The 15,261-nt window shown below is 40.8% G+C and overlaps 1 protein-coding gene across 7 annotated transcripts in view; it reads right to left on the bottom strand.

Annotated features, from left to right (window-relative positions):
- The window catches only part of Palld (palladin, cytoskeletal associated protein), a 375,619-nt gene that overhangs the window by 141,538 nt on the left and 218,820 nt on the right, over positions 1-15,261 (bottom strand). The gene's annotated exons all lie outside the window — the stretch shown is intronic.

Genomic DNA, 15,261 nt, shown 5'->3' on the forward strand with positions numbered 1-15,261 from the left:
CCAAGCTCTGTGTTGACCACAAGGGTTGGTGAGGCCACTTATGTCTTAGAATCTATTACCCTTGGTGCTTTTTATGGAGAAGGTTTAGTAATTACCAACCCCATCTTGTCAAGTGAGAGTCTTGAAAATGTAAGGTGTACAACAAGGATGACAGTAAGAACAGAGATCACATGAAAAACTGAAAGAGGGAGAAAATGGCAAATGCCATTTGTGGAGAATTACTCTGGTGCTAACCCGGCAGAGGAGCGTGGTGTCAGGAGGCTAGACTGTGAAGCCCTATGACCTGGGTTCGAATCCCAGCTCTGTCATTTATAACCTTCTCTCTATAACCTTAATTAAGTTACTGTCCTGCTGTGCTCATTTCCTTATCTGTAAAATGGGAATAAAAATTGTCCAATCCTAGAGCTGTTGTGAGGGTCAAATGTTAGGCACAAATTGTTATTGTGTCCAGTAGAAGAGGTTGTGTGTCAACTAACTGCAAACTGACAGCGCATGCCTGTGATGGTAGTTTTGCTAGCAGAAAAATGGATAATTATTAATGGAAAAATAAGTTTCTATTGACAAAAAACATCCTGGCCCCCCCATATGTCCCATATCACTTCAGGGGTCCTCTCTTGATGAACAAGTGACAAAGTCATGCTGCTTTTCTAAGCTTCTAGGAGATGTGGAATGGGTTTCTACATTGGCTGACAAATGAAATTTTAAAACATCCAGAGTCACCCTTCTCTATGGGTAAAGGTTACTGAAGGTACAACCCAGGGAAGGTGGGAAAAAGACAGTAGGTGGCCCTGAGGGAACCAGATAGTAAAGAACACTGTTTGGGCATATTTGTGGGGTGATGGCTGAGAGCAAGTATAGATGAGTTCTCTCTTCCTCCCTCTTTCCCTCCCTCCCTCTTTCCTTCCCTCCCTCCCTCCCTCCCTCCCTCTCTTTCTTATTGGTACTGGAGATTGAACCCAGGGGTGCTTAACCACTAAGCCACATCCCCAACCCTTTTTACTTTTTATTTTGAGACAGGGTCTTACTAAGTTGCTTAGGATCTCCCTAAGTTGCTGAGGCTGGTTTTGAATTAGTGATCCTCCTGCCTCAGCCCCCTAAGTCTCTGGAATTACAGGCATGTGCCACTGTGCTCTGCTTAGACAGGTTCTCATATGGGGCTCCCACGAGTTAGAAACGACCTCTCCTAGAGCAGCTGGACTGTACTATACACACCCACTGCTTAAAGGAGGGTCAATGCAGGGTGACAATCTTTGACAATGAGGTGAGCTGATGTTTTGTGTGAATTTGGAATAGGTGCCTCTACTTCTCCTGGGAGGAGGCGTTACTGAGCAACAACTGGATATATGGGGTCACATAGCAGTAAGTCTTATTGAGCTGAGCAGTCTCTTCCACACTCCCAATGCTATGAGTTTTTGAGGTCAGGCAAGGAGGGTATATGTGTGTTCATGTTCTAATTCTGCCTTTAAAATATAATCCTTAATGTGTCATGCTTTGAGAATTTGTTTGAATACCTCTGTGGTAGGGGGTGCTCACAAATTTTGTTTTTATTGTATTTTACGTACTTATGTCTAGGGATTTGTGCAAACGCATGCCAAATGGATATGATAATTATATATTTCAAATGCAATAAAATCCATCTCTTTTTTTGAGGTAAGAACATTGAGAGCTTTGGAAGAGTATCCATTTGCATCATGGATGTCAGAGATTACATTTTGATTCTTTGGAACGTGTTAATTGGTTCCTGAAGCTCTGGCTATATTTGAAATCTACAAGATGGGTTTCAGCAGAACTGTGGAGATGTTCATGGAAAGTTGTGAAAAATCATTTGATTGAGGGCTGACTTTTGAAAAGCAGAAAGATCTGCTCCCGTGGAAGAAGGCAGAAAAGTAGAGAAGACCAGAGTGCTTCATGAAAACCAGCAACACATCCTTCTTCCAGAAAGGTTACAAACCAGGCTTGGTACTTCACTTTTATTGGATTAGCCCTGCTGCTCGACACTGCACTTCTGTCGTAGGCCCCACTCTGCAGGGACCTGTCAAGTGAGCAGGCGGTGTTGGAGAGCTGTTGGTATGTGCAGCTCAGTGAGTATTGATTGGCGCCTTCCAGAGCCCAGCTCTGCACATAAAGCACAGGGCAGAGCCTCTGCCTGAAGGGATGCAGACTTCTCACTGGCAAACAAACATTTGAAACTGCACCAAATTCTTTTAAGGAAGCTTGTGGGTAACCAAGCCTGAAGATTATACCAGAAAGGGTACAGCTTTAAACAACTGGTTCAAGAGTCGATGTTAGTGAGGGAAAGGAACCACGCTAATATATTTGCCTTTCCAGCCTCTTTCTCCCTCTCTCCCCACTCATCCTTGACCTTCCCAGACCTCCTCCTGACCTCTCCCTCTGTCTCCTGCAGAGATAGAGCTGTTTCACTTCAAATATAGCAAGAGTCGAGTTTGGATGTCTGCCTGAGCTTCGTAGGGATGTTGCTGAAAGCTCTGTACATAGAAGGAAATTTGTGCAGGGCCTCATTTGGGAGAGATGAAATATTTTAATAGCAGTGTTTATGTTCTCGGTCTGTAGATAACTAAAAACCAGCAAGATTTTACATCAGGCTTTGAAATGAAAAATATCACCCACTCAATGGAAATACAAATTTCATCCCTTTTTGCCCTTCGGCCCTCTCAATGTTATTCCTCCAGATTTTCCTGTTCTCCTTGAGATTTCTGAGTCACCACAGAGGGAGACCCAACGCGATGTCTGGCCAAGTTTTGCAGGTTTAGCATTCTCAAGAAAAGCAGACTTAAAAGGTTTCCTTTCAGCATTCCCTAAGCTCCTCAGACAGTCTGGAGCAGAAATTGTCCTGGGACCCATGATCGAGTGGAGACCAAAATTGTAGCAGGCAGGGGAGTTCAAAAGGGTCAGACCAGCCCACTGGTGCATCTGGGCGGCCGCTCTGAGACCAGTCCGGCTCGGCTATCAAAGACCAGGCTGTTCCCAGACTTAACCTTATGAATCCTGTCCTTTGAGAGATCTGAGCCTGGACCTCCCTATCCTTCTTCCTCTCCTTAAAGATGGGAGTTTATGCAGACAAAGCAAATTTTTCAATGTCACAGTGAGGACAGTTTAAACGGATGTCTCTGGATTCATGCTTGAGGGCAGCCATGTGCACAGCCACCTCTCCTGAGATTAAGTGGGCTTGAAAATCTGATTTATAGAAGCAAGGAGAATAGCTCTTTTTTAACAGTTGGCTGGGTTAAAATAGATGTTCTTTGCTGGAAAAATCACCAACACACTCAAACAAAACACATACCATTCAAATGAGCTACCTGGGCCTGATGTATCTTTATATTAACTTAGTCGACGCTCTTCGGAAATAAATGGACTCTATGTTGCAATGCACAATGAAGATGATTTTAATAAAGACTATATGAGTAGGCATATGAATCATGAGCATAAATGTTTATAAGAAACTGTTTTGAAACTCATTGCCCCAAGACTTCTACACGAAATACACCTTTGTCCCTTGTCCTCTTAATCTTGACCTTTATTCCAATACCTGATCTGCCATGTCTTGGAGCAAAGTGTTCCAGGTGCAGGGTAATCCATGTGAACCTCAAAGGAGGAGTTGCTACAGATAGAGTAGCTATCTCTGCTTTTCCCCTTTTGAAAGTTTTTAGATGCTACTCTTTGGACAGAATAGTTTGTCTATTAATAATGTAGCTCCCAGGGTAGGATCTGATCTCAGGCAGGTATATTTAATGAATTATAATCTCGAGTTATAAAAGAGCGATATCAAAGATCAACAGAGATATAGACAGGGGAAGAGGGAGAAACATGTCAGAAAAACCTCATGGAGGAGGGAACACTTGAACTATATGTTTAAGGATGAATAGGATTTTTCCAAAAGAATGAATAGGGAAGGTTATAGGAAATAGGGGAGTATGAGCCATGGTAGGTATGGATACCTCTGGGTAATGTCGAAAGTCAGTCTGTAAAGACAAGTTGATACAGACTAAAGACCAGCCTTGGACCTGCTAAGTTTGTTTTATATACCTAATAATATATATTACTTGTATGTTAAAAGAGGGGACATTATAAAAGGTGCATTTAGACTAGGGGAGAATTGGTTGAAGTGAAATTCATGTAGAAAGGACCTGACCATAAACACAGTTTGTGCCAGGAAATGGCTATGGTGGCAGAAAGAACTCGCAAATGCAGCCTTTACCATGAGAAGGTCTGGTCTAAGCACAGGGTCTAGATTAAGGGAAATCTAGTAGTTATTTTAGTCTCAATACGTCCTGTGCTCATTAGATCAGTTCTGGAGTGCTATGTCCAGTTATAGGAACCACCATTTAAAGAGTGAAGTTGAGTTTGTCAGAATGAAATGTGTGAAAGCCAAGTCTAAAAGGAAGGTTCATGATCTCCTGAGATGTTTATCCTGAAGCAGGAATAACTTATGGGTTCACTGGAGCCATCTTCAAATATCTGATGAGGTGCCACATCAAGGAGAGAAAAGGCTTATCTTCTCTAGTTCTCAAAGTCAGAGCTCAAATTAATGGATGGGAGTAGCAGGGAGGCCAGTTTTGATTAAACACAGGAAAAACAATTTTGAAGTACAATATTATGGCTGGAAGTGACAGAGATCATATCAAACCGCCTCATAGATGATATAAGCAACTTACTTTGAGTCACAGTGACTTCTCCCCAAGATCCTTCACCTGGTTAGTGGGAGAACAAGAACAAAACCAATTCTGTCTCTAAGTCCAACATTCTTTCTGCTAAATCACATGGCCTGGCAGCCCCTGTAGATGCCCCACAATGGCTTGGGCTTCTCAGGAAGTGGTCTGTAGGACTCTGGATGTACCTGTCTTGAGGGGAGGTAATGTCTGAGATAGGCAGGATGTAGCTTTCCAACTGTAGTAGACTGCTTTCAAGTCTGCTTTTACAACGTAAATTTTGGGAAACAACCTGAAAGTTAGGGTTGTAGAGCCCTAATACATATTATATTAGGTATAGAAGCCTAGGAACTCAGGGACCATGGTTGGTATGCAAAGAAGGTGGAGGAAACTTCTTAGTAAAATTTTCCAGTTTCTTAAGAACCCATCATGGTCAGTATTGGTATTATTATGTTGATACATCACTCCCATGTCTCACATTTGGCAGGAGTCAGGGTATGCTGGGTGGGGAAAAGCTATCTTTCTGCTTTGGTCCCTACTAGAAACTGCAATATCCTTACAGAAAGGGACTGAGTCCATATGGGTGTGCCCCAAGCCATGGCAGAATGCCACCTGGAAATCGCCACAGAATAGATTATAACAACACTCAAAGCATTTTCATTCATTTTGGCCTATGCCAAGAAAAGACTCCCTCCCTTTTCCTCCTCCCCACCCCCATCCACCACACTTAAAAAAAAGTCTACACACCCATTAGTAATCCAGCCATTTACTTGGCTCACAATCATAGGAAAAGGGCTGAATTGCTTACCTCACTAGCTTCATATCCAGATCCTGAATCTACACTTTAAAGAATGTACAGTACAGGATTTCCCTCATTACCAGTGAATTGTAGACGATAAATTCATTAATTAAAAGCTATTTTCTGTCTCCTGGTATGTCTGCTCTTTGGGAAAGAGATTAATATTAGGGGTGTGCAGTAAGGTAGCCTATAAAACCAGAACCCAGTTCTGCAGTGTGAGCCGGCTCTGAACTTCATAGTCCATGAACATGTGGCTAAATTAATCTAAGATAAAGTTGCTCAGTGCGTGATATCGTGTGATGTTGTATCCACTTTGAGGTCATTCTGGGCTCCCAAGAACCCATTCTAACTTTCATGACTTGGAGCCCTGTTTAGATGGAATTTCTAGTATATTTTATCACTGCCTTCCCTTTCCCTGCTTCCTTCTAATCTCATGTCCTCAGGGCCATGATCTGTGTCTCCCAACACAGCTACGATTATTGACTATTTTCTCTTGTCCCACCTCCCCCGCCCCCCCACCATTTACTGATCATTATTTATTTTCTATGCGTTGATCATTATATTTTCAAATATTATTCTGTATGTTTTCCACAGTTTATCTCATTTATTTATTATTCTTTTAATCCTTATTTTTCAGACTATTGAAAGAACTTGCACAAGTTAAAACTGAGTGCTATAGCAATTTGATTTTAATAGTTTTTCTTTTAAATTTATTTTTCTGATTCCTAAGCCTGTTAACTATCAAACCAGAACCCAAGAACTGGATGTATATAGCTTACCTACTATAAAGAAAAAATTTCTTTCCAATTTACATTGGAAATTGTATATTGGGCAGTATGTAAATTCCTGTTTCAAAGGAGGAAAACTTATCAGATGCAAAAGTGAGGCCAGATATGAAATTAACTCTGAGCCTGCTCTGACCAGGGATGGCAATGGGAAGATATGGTAGAAGGATGTTTATTGGCCCTAGAGGCCAGGACAGATGTGTGAACTCAACAAGGAGCTGGTTAGAGAAAAGGGGAAAGTTGGTCAGAGATGGTAGGGTTTCATTCAGGCCACACCAAGGTCTGAGAATACTGGAAGAAGTCTTTTTTGCCTGATGCATGGAGGTCAGTTAGAAAGGTTTGAAACAAACATACTGAGAGGGATTTTTTTTTTAATTAAAAAAAGGTACAAATTATTCTTAAGGACTGAGTATAGAGGGAGTTTTATAGCCCAGAGAGAATATATTTATAAAATATAGCTTAAATATCATATATAATATAGAAACATATTTCTCTTTTTTAATTAGCAATGATTTATTTTAAAGATCATATCCTCAAAATAAATGAGAATCCTACTAATGAATGGTTGTGAATTTTAAATTTGCGTTTGAACTGATATACTCTTTACTCTAGATAATTTTAAAGTATATATCAAAGAAACATATTTCTTATAGGCAATGTTATATATAGGGAAATTATAGAATCCGTCTTGTATTAAATCATGTTCTTCTATAATTTGACTTCAGGTCAAGTAACAGGAGTCATTCATTTCTCTGTTGAGTCATTCATATGTTTAACCTGCCATTCATTGAACACTCACTAAAGTGCTATCAGATATATAGTAAATATATTCTTCAAAGGGAATATTTGTATTTTTCCTTCTTTCTCTCCAATAGAATTGCTATCACCAACATCCTTGTGGTTATCAAAGAGTGTCACCAACGTGAATTTGGGAAAGAGCTCTGAGGCTCTGTAACCAGCCTTCAGAAAAGTGAAGAGGCAAAGATCCATGAGAGACCTGGTCACTACTGGCCTGAAGGACTTGAGTTCATTTCTTTTTGGTTCTGGATTTTTATACCTAGTGCTGACTTGGAACAAAGCCATGGCTGTGGTGCAATGGTTCCGTTCACTAGTGTTCATCATAATGTATGTCCCCTAAAGCAGTCCTGAGCATCTTGACTCAGAGTAGAGCATGGCTCATTCAAATGCATGCTGAAGTGGTACCAGCACAGCACCTTTGAGGGAGACGTGGTCTTCAGCTCATGTCCTACAATCTTCTCTGTGCATGTGTGACTGCCTAGAAAGAAAGCCTATCATCAACTTCATATGTATCCAAACCCTTTGGACACTGTGTGGCATATGAGAATCAAAAATGTGGAATCAGATTTTACTCTCTGTGCCACCTGGGGCTATGTCATGCCTCTTATTATGGTTTGGATATGAGGTATTCCCCCAAAAGCTCAATGTAAGACAATGCAAGAAGGTTCAGAGGAGAAATGATTGGGTTGTGAGAGAGTCTTAACTCAGCCAATGAATTAATCCCCCAAGAGGAGATTAACTGAATGGCAATTTGCCGCAGTCTGGCTGGGCACAAATGCCGCAGTCTGGCTGGGCACAAATGCCGCAGTCTGGCTGGGCACAAAATGGTAGGGTGTGGCTGGAGGAGGTGGGACATTGGGGCATGGCTTTGGGGTATATTTATGTATCTGGCAAATGGAGATATCTTTCTCTCTGCTTCCCAATCAACATAAGAGTCACTTCCCTCTACCACACTCTTCTACCCTGAGGAATGGAACCTTCTGTCTATGGATTGAGATCTCTGAAACCATGAGTCCCCAAATAAGCTTTTCCTCCTCTAAAATTGTTCTGGTCACACCTTTAAGTTGCAGCAATGAAAAACCTGACTAAAATAGCTCTGAACTTCAGTTTCTATATAGATGAAAAGAAGATAATAACATATACTTTTCAGGGCCCTTCTGATAATTAAATGTCAAGAAAATGTAGACTACCAGTTAGAGCACCTGGCACAATGTAAGAGGTCATGCCTGAATATTGGTTTAAATGCCATGGAAAGACATTGAAATTACTTCACCTATTAAAATTATGTAGTGATTGGTTTCAAGATGTGAGATTAAAAATATGTCAAGCTCTTAGTGCAATGAATGTCATTTTTATGTGTTTTAAGTTCAATAGTGTATAAATGCTCCATCAATATTTATGATTATCATATTATGACACATAATTTTAAATAATTGAATCTCTAAGCATACACGTTTGACTCTACAGTTATTTCACATTGTTTATGGTTATGAAATACATTTTTAATGAATCCCTAAAATTAGACTTGTCCTTTCTTTTCTTCCTCTAGAAATGAAAATCACTAGGAAGTAATACTTTTTAGAGTAGAGAGTAAAAGAAGAGTCTTACAAAGTAATATAGCCTAAATATGGTTCATTGGGAAAGAATGACTGGACTTCTAATCTTTTGCAGGTCTAGGACGATCAGAGAAATAAAAAGAGTACCACATTCCTTTGCCAACACTAGAGAGAACATTTCCTTAGACCATCTTCTAGACATTTACTAAAAAAAGGTGCCAGATATGATATTGCAATTTATGTAAATCCTGTGAATATGATTTTAGCTGGAGGAAAGTATCTCAAAGTTTTATGTGAGAACAAAATGGAGATTCAGGAGTATTCCCATAGACAATGCAGGATGATAGGGGACTCATCAGTGAGATTTCCAGTTGGAGAAATGCCCTTGCTTAGGCGCCAGTGACAAAAGACTCTGGAAATCATCGTGGGAAAATCGTATTCAGCGGAAATGTGTGTCCTAAAACTTTTCCATATGAAAAAGTAAGAAATGTCTTACTATACAGCAGTGCTCTATTATATAAGCAGCATAAGAAAGAGAGAAAAGAATAAGTGAGACGTTTTTGGTTCAGGTTCAGACTTAACTTGGTAAAACCTTGGATTTCCAATTCAGTTTTCCTGTTAAAAGAATGACTGAGAAATAAACATGCATCAGATATAATTTCTAAACAAGAGGCAGCCCATTTCTCCTCCTGGGAAACTCCTCTTGCTCTGTAGCTTTCCACTTCTTGAGGATTAGCCGCCCTGCTTCTCAGGAAGGGCACGGTTCAATTGGATAACCAGCAAATCATTGCTCAGCTTTGAATTTAAAAATTTGTTTTAAAAGTTAAAAGAAAACCAATAGTCACGAATGTTCTGGATTCTAATTTCAAGAACCAGACACTTAAGTAAGAAAAAAGAAAAGGCTTTTCTTGGTCCCGAGTAGTTGGGAATTGAATGTTCAGAACCAGTCTTTGGACATTGAGGTCAAAATGTTTTCCAACACACTCACGAACAGGCAGATGTTCGACAAAGTATAGGGAACAGTTTCTCTCATCAGAGGAAACTAGTCAAAATCTTTCCTGGTCTGGAAGAATATTTTGATGGAGAAATTTGGGGGAATGAAACTACGATTAATTTACTGATAATGTCCCTTCTTAGGCACTTAGGTCCCCTCCCCACTATACCTCATGAAGGACAAGAAGGGGAACATGAAGGAGCTCATGGATATCCCAGATGGGTTGAGGGAGATCCCAAATCAGAGAAGCCCCATGTTGTAACTTGGCACTTGGAAGTTAGGTTCCCAAGCCTCCAGGGAGGGAGCCTGTAGAGTGGCACAGGGGCTGGGTGGTTCTAGTCCTTCCGCTTGCTCGCCAATGCCTGGAGCCAGAGCCCTGCATTAGGGAGAATCAGATGTTTCCAAACACTCCAGCAGCAAAGAGTGGAGAAGACCAAAGATCCTGCAGATCCCAGCATCACAACAAGGTGGAGTATGCACAGGGCTGGAGGAAGAGTAGATGTGCCATAGGGGCGGAGGCGACATCCGGAGAATGAGCACAAGGGAGAAGTCAGCTCGGAGGAGACCAGGAGGGACCGGAAGCCTCTTAGCCTGCAGTCACCTCAAGAAGCTTTCCTCTTCTCCCAGGTTTTCCCATCCTCCAAGGATGGATTGAGGGGGCCTTTGAGGCCTAGTATGTAAATGCTGTAGAGACAGAGTGAACCTCGAAAAGTCTTGATTCGAAACAAGAGTGACCAGTGACCTTGAATAGGTGAGTTGAAGTCTGTCGCCTCTCATGGCATCGAGCAAGTTGAAATCTTATGTTATAAAGAAAGGTGATTTTTCTGGGCATGAATGGTAGTGTCGTGTTTAAAAAACCCACTACACATGAATAGTAAGTGGATGACTAACTTTGAGAACTGTAGAAAGGGTTAAGATTGGTGGTCAGGATAGTGAAGCACACATTATTTTTATATCTTTTATGTAAGAAGTTCATGTGCATAGGCCCAGCCTGCGGGTCTGTAATCTCGCATGTATTTTTTGGTGAGAGAGACGAGGGATTTAAACTATGTACAAGTGAAGGATGTGGGAGGAAAAAAATAACATTTTAAAACATTTTAAATTTACTGTTCGTGGTTACAAGTTTCCTTAGGAGACATAATATTTTTTTTCTCTTGTCTAAAAAAAAATAATTTGGACTGTCCTCAAAAAAGCCCAGTTTAATGTTTCTCAGACTGTTTCCAAGCAGACTAAAATACCAACAAAGTCATATCCACAGGGAGAAGTCTATGGTTCACCAAGTTTGCATGATTCATGCCGGGGAGCTTTATATGCCTGAGATGCATAATGTGCCTTCAAATTCAATGTATGGAACACGCATACCAAAGTGGTGGATTCTTTACAAAGGCTCCTTGACACAAGGGTCACTGTGAGAAAGGGGGAGGGGCTGAAAGGAAGACAAGAGAGAGGGGACAGCCATATTTCACATTTGTTTCTGATCCACACAGGAAAAGCATTCTGGTATCAGTTTCACAAATTCAGGTTGGATCGATAGCTGAGCCCACAGTGTTGGCTGCTTCTTCACATCCACCCTCTCCAGAGCAACAGCTTTGGAGTCTGAAAATATGAGTCCCAAACATTTCTCTAATAAGAAAAAGGCAGGATGGAGCCATCAGAGGGCTTAGCCACCCATTCTTAAAATTTATTTGGTAACTAATTTCATGTATGTGAAAGAGCATTTTAAGCGGTTCCTATAAATAAGTGAACTTCTGTGAAAAGACTTTGTAAACCTGAAAGTGGTACAATGACAGCACTTACTGTCATTACTGTTATTTTCACTTTCAGATATCACTGTCATCCACAGCCATGACAGGCTGAGGGGTATTCTAACACATGCCTAACCACTGTGGCCTGACTGGCTGTGGGACAATGTGGGGACTTGGAGGTCTAATTACCGATGGACACATGGCTGCCTTGGAGACTGATGGCCTTCTATCACAAAATGATCATGTTATTTGTTTGAAACACAAAAATAGCTATAAGTAAACTAATTGGATATACGTTGTTCTCTGAATATTTAAATCACTTCTTAAAATTGTCTAAAATGATTCCAAGGCATTACATGTCTCAATTTTCTATGTTGGTGGGATTTCCATCACTCTAAGAAAATTATCTAAGGAAATCAATTTAGAAGAGGCAAGGTTTATTTTGTCACATGGCTTATGAGATTCCAGTGCATGGCTGGCTGGCCCCTGTGCTACAGGTCTGTGGCGAGAGAATCATGGTGGTGGGAGTATGTGCTAGAGGAGGCTGCTTACCTCATGGCAGTCAGGAAGCAGAAAGAGCAAGGAAGGTGTTGTGGACAAGGTAGACCCTCTTAGGGCACATCCTGTGACACACTTCCTCTAACTAGGTCCTACCCCCCCAAAGTTCCAATAATGCCAATAATGCCATCAAGTATGAATCCATCAGTGGGTTGATCCATTGATGTGGTCAGAAGCCCCATGATTCAATCACTTCCCAAGAGCCATACCTCTGAACACTGCTGCATTGAGGACCAAGCCTTCAACCTATGAGCCTTTGAGGGACATTCCAGATCCAAACCATAACAGGCATTTGTTGCGAGTGAACAATATCATCACCAGCGATGGTGACCCCATCATATCTGGGTCATTGGCAATTCAGTGGATGCTTCTTTTGGAAGTTCAGGTGTTCAGGATTTCACCCCCCTCCCCAATTTTTTGGACTTTAGTTATTTTGGAGTTTAGAAGTCATCTAAAACTTCTCACATTGAAGATAAAAATCTGAGGAAATCAACATTTTCAGTTAGGTATCACAGTAATGGTCTGCTTGTTCTTGCAGGAAATTCCTTAAAAGATTTGTCTGTATTCACTGTATCTACTTTTTTACCTTCCTTTCCTCTGCACACTTCTCTCAGGTTTCTGTCTCTACCCCTCCATGGCAGCCTCTCTTGACTGTGTCAACCAAGACTTCCATCTTGCCAATCTGGAAAGATCATTCTGAATCCCCATTTGTTTTAGGTCACTGCGCAGCCTCAACAGAACTGATCACTCCTTGAAACACAATCATCATGCAGCACCCTACTCTGGGAGATTTTCTCCATCTTACTTTGTGCTCCTTCTCAGCTTCTTCTAGACCTCCAAATGTTGGAGAGCTTCAAGGCTCAATTCTACGACCTTCTCTCCATTTAAATATACTCCTTTAACTGATAATAAACACTCTCAAGGCCTTAAATATTCTTTGGTGGCAACTCTCAAGTTCATAATTTGACATCTTTCCCATCTGTATTTCCCATTGCATTACTTGACATTTCCAGGAAATCCATTAAAAAACGACAACAACAAAACACCTCAAACATAACCTGATCACAACAGAACTATTGACTTCCTTCCCTCCTTCCAAACTATTCCTTTCTTACTATTCACTGAGTCCATAAATGACACCATCTTTCACCTAACTCTTGGACCACAACATAAGAAATTGTTATTTTTAAAAATATTTAATTGATTTTTAGTTTTTAAATACATGACAGTGGAATGCATTATGATTCTTATTACACATATAGAGCACAATTTTTCATATCTTTGTTTGTATATAAAGTATGTTCACACCAATTCATGTCTTCATACATATACTTTGGATAATGATGTCTATCACATTCCATCATCATTGCTAACCCCCTGACCCCTCCCTTCCCCTCCCACCCCTCTGCCCTATCTATTCCTCCCATGCTCCCCCTCCCTACCCCATTAGGGGTCAGTCACCTTATATCAGAGAAAACACTCAGCATTTGTTTATTTGGGATTGGCTAACTTCACTTAGCATTATTTTCTCCAACGCCATCCATTTACCTGCAAATGCCATGATTTTATTCACTTTTATTGCTGAGTAATATTCCATTGTGTGTATACGCCACATTTTAAAAATTCATTCATCTACTGAGGGGCATCTAGGTTGGTTCCACAGTTTAGCTATTGTGAATTGTGCTGCTATAAACATTGATGTGGCTGTGTCCCTCTAGTATGCTGTTTTTAAGTCCTTTGGGTATAGACCGAGGAGAGGGATAGCTGGGTCAAATGGTGGTCCCATTCCCAGTTTTCCAAGGAATCTTCATACTGCTTTCCATATTGGCTGCACCAATTTGCAGTCCCACCAGCAGTGTATGAGTGTGCCTTTTTCCCCACATCCTCACCAACACTCCTTGATTCTTTTGTTTCCCTCATATTCTAAACATTATCCATCAGAGAATCCTATCATAAATATACTGAATTCCCATCCTTTCTATAGCCTCCACCACCCTTGCAAATCACTCAAATTCTTTGCCCAGAAAATAATCTATCATATGGTCTCATTCTCTTTCCTGCTACCTCCAGGAGAGTCTCCATGCAGCTGCCAGAGAAATATCTTAAAAATTAAATTAGATCATGTAACTTCATTGCTTGGAATTTTACTGTGGCTTCCTATCATAGTTGGAATAAACACCGACTCCTTACCCTGGCCTGCAAGTTTCCTGTTTATTTCCCCAATCTCATCTTCTGTGTCTACCACTCTCCTCTAAGCTCTGCCTGCTCTGAACCCCTTCTCAGATCTCTGTTCTTCTAAGCTCCTATAGGTCAGGCTTCTTTTCACCCATGGCTTTAAAACTTGATCTTTCACTCCTAGCAATGTTCTTCCTTAGATCTTGGTGTGGTATGCTTATTTCATATCATTCAAGTCTCTGCAAAATTCCACTTCCTTGGTCCTTCCCCACTCTCCAACTTTTGTTTGTTTGTTTGTTTCTTTCTTTTTTCTTTTTCTTTTTTCTTTTGTACTGGGGATTGAACTCAGGGACATTTGATGCCTGAGCCACATCCCTAGCCCTATTTTGTGTTTTATTAAAGACAGGGTCTCACAGAGTTGCTTGTGCCTTATTTTTCCTGAGGCTGGCTCTGAATTCACAATGCTGCTGCCTCAGCCTCCTGAGCCGGTGGGATTACAGATGGGTGCCACCCCACCCAGCCCTACTCCCCAATTTTTTAAAAATGGAAGCATTTTAGTCGTACATAATGGTGAAAATCATTGTCCCATATCTTTGCATGCATACCATATAACAGTATAATTTGACCCATCATTCCCCAGCTCCTGGTCCTTTATCTAAACTAAATCCCTCTTTTTTATTGTCATTCTCTATCATCTTTACCTTACCTTTTACTTCTTCAAACGTCAGTAGTCAAAATTATATTGTTTAGTATTTGTTTGTCCCTGGACTGTCCCCAGAATAAAATGTAAGCTTCTCAAGGGCAGAGCCTTTGTCTGTCTTATTCACGGGCCCCACCCTCCACACTCACAGTAGGGCTTTGCACATTTCAGTAACAAGCCCTGCACCAAAGATACTCGCTGGACATATGAATGGTGCACATGAATGACTTGGAGCCAAACACCAAGGAGAAAGGTGGAAGGACGTCAATGAGGTTGGAATCACACATTTTACTATGAGGTACTCTGGGATATCTTGGTTGAATCCTGAATTTTGATTCTATCTAAAATCATACAATTGTTTTTCTTCAGACTGTTCCCATATAAAAATCATGACCATGTAATGAGCTTAAGAAGCACCAGAACGGAAAATAAGAGTCAGCATAATTTACCAGTATTTGGAAAGCTACGATTATGATCTTATCTG

This window comes from Marmota monax, unplaced genomic scaffold (genome assembly GCF_021218885.2).
Source record: "Marmota monax isolate L192 unplaced genomic scaffold, Marmota_monax_Labrador192_F-V1.1 WCK01_AAM20220418_F8-fsc00040, whole genome shotgun sequence".
NCBI lineage: Eukaryota > Metazoa > Chordata > Mammalia > Rodentia > Sciuridae > Marmota > Marmota monax.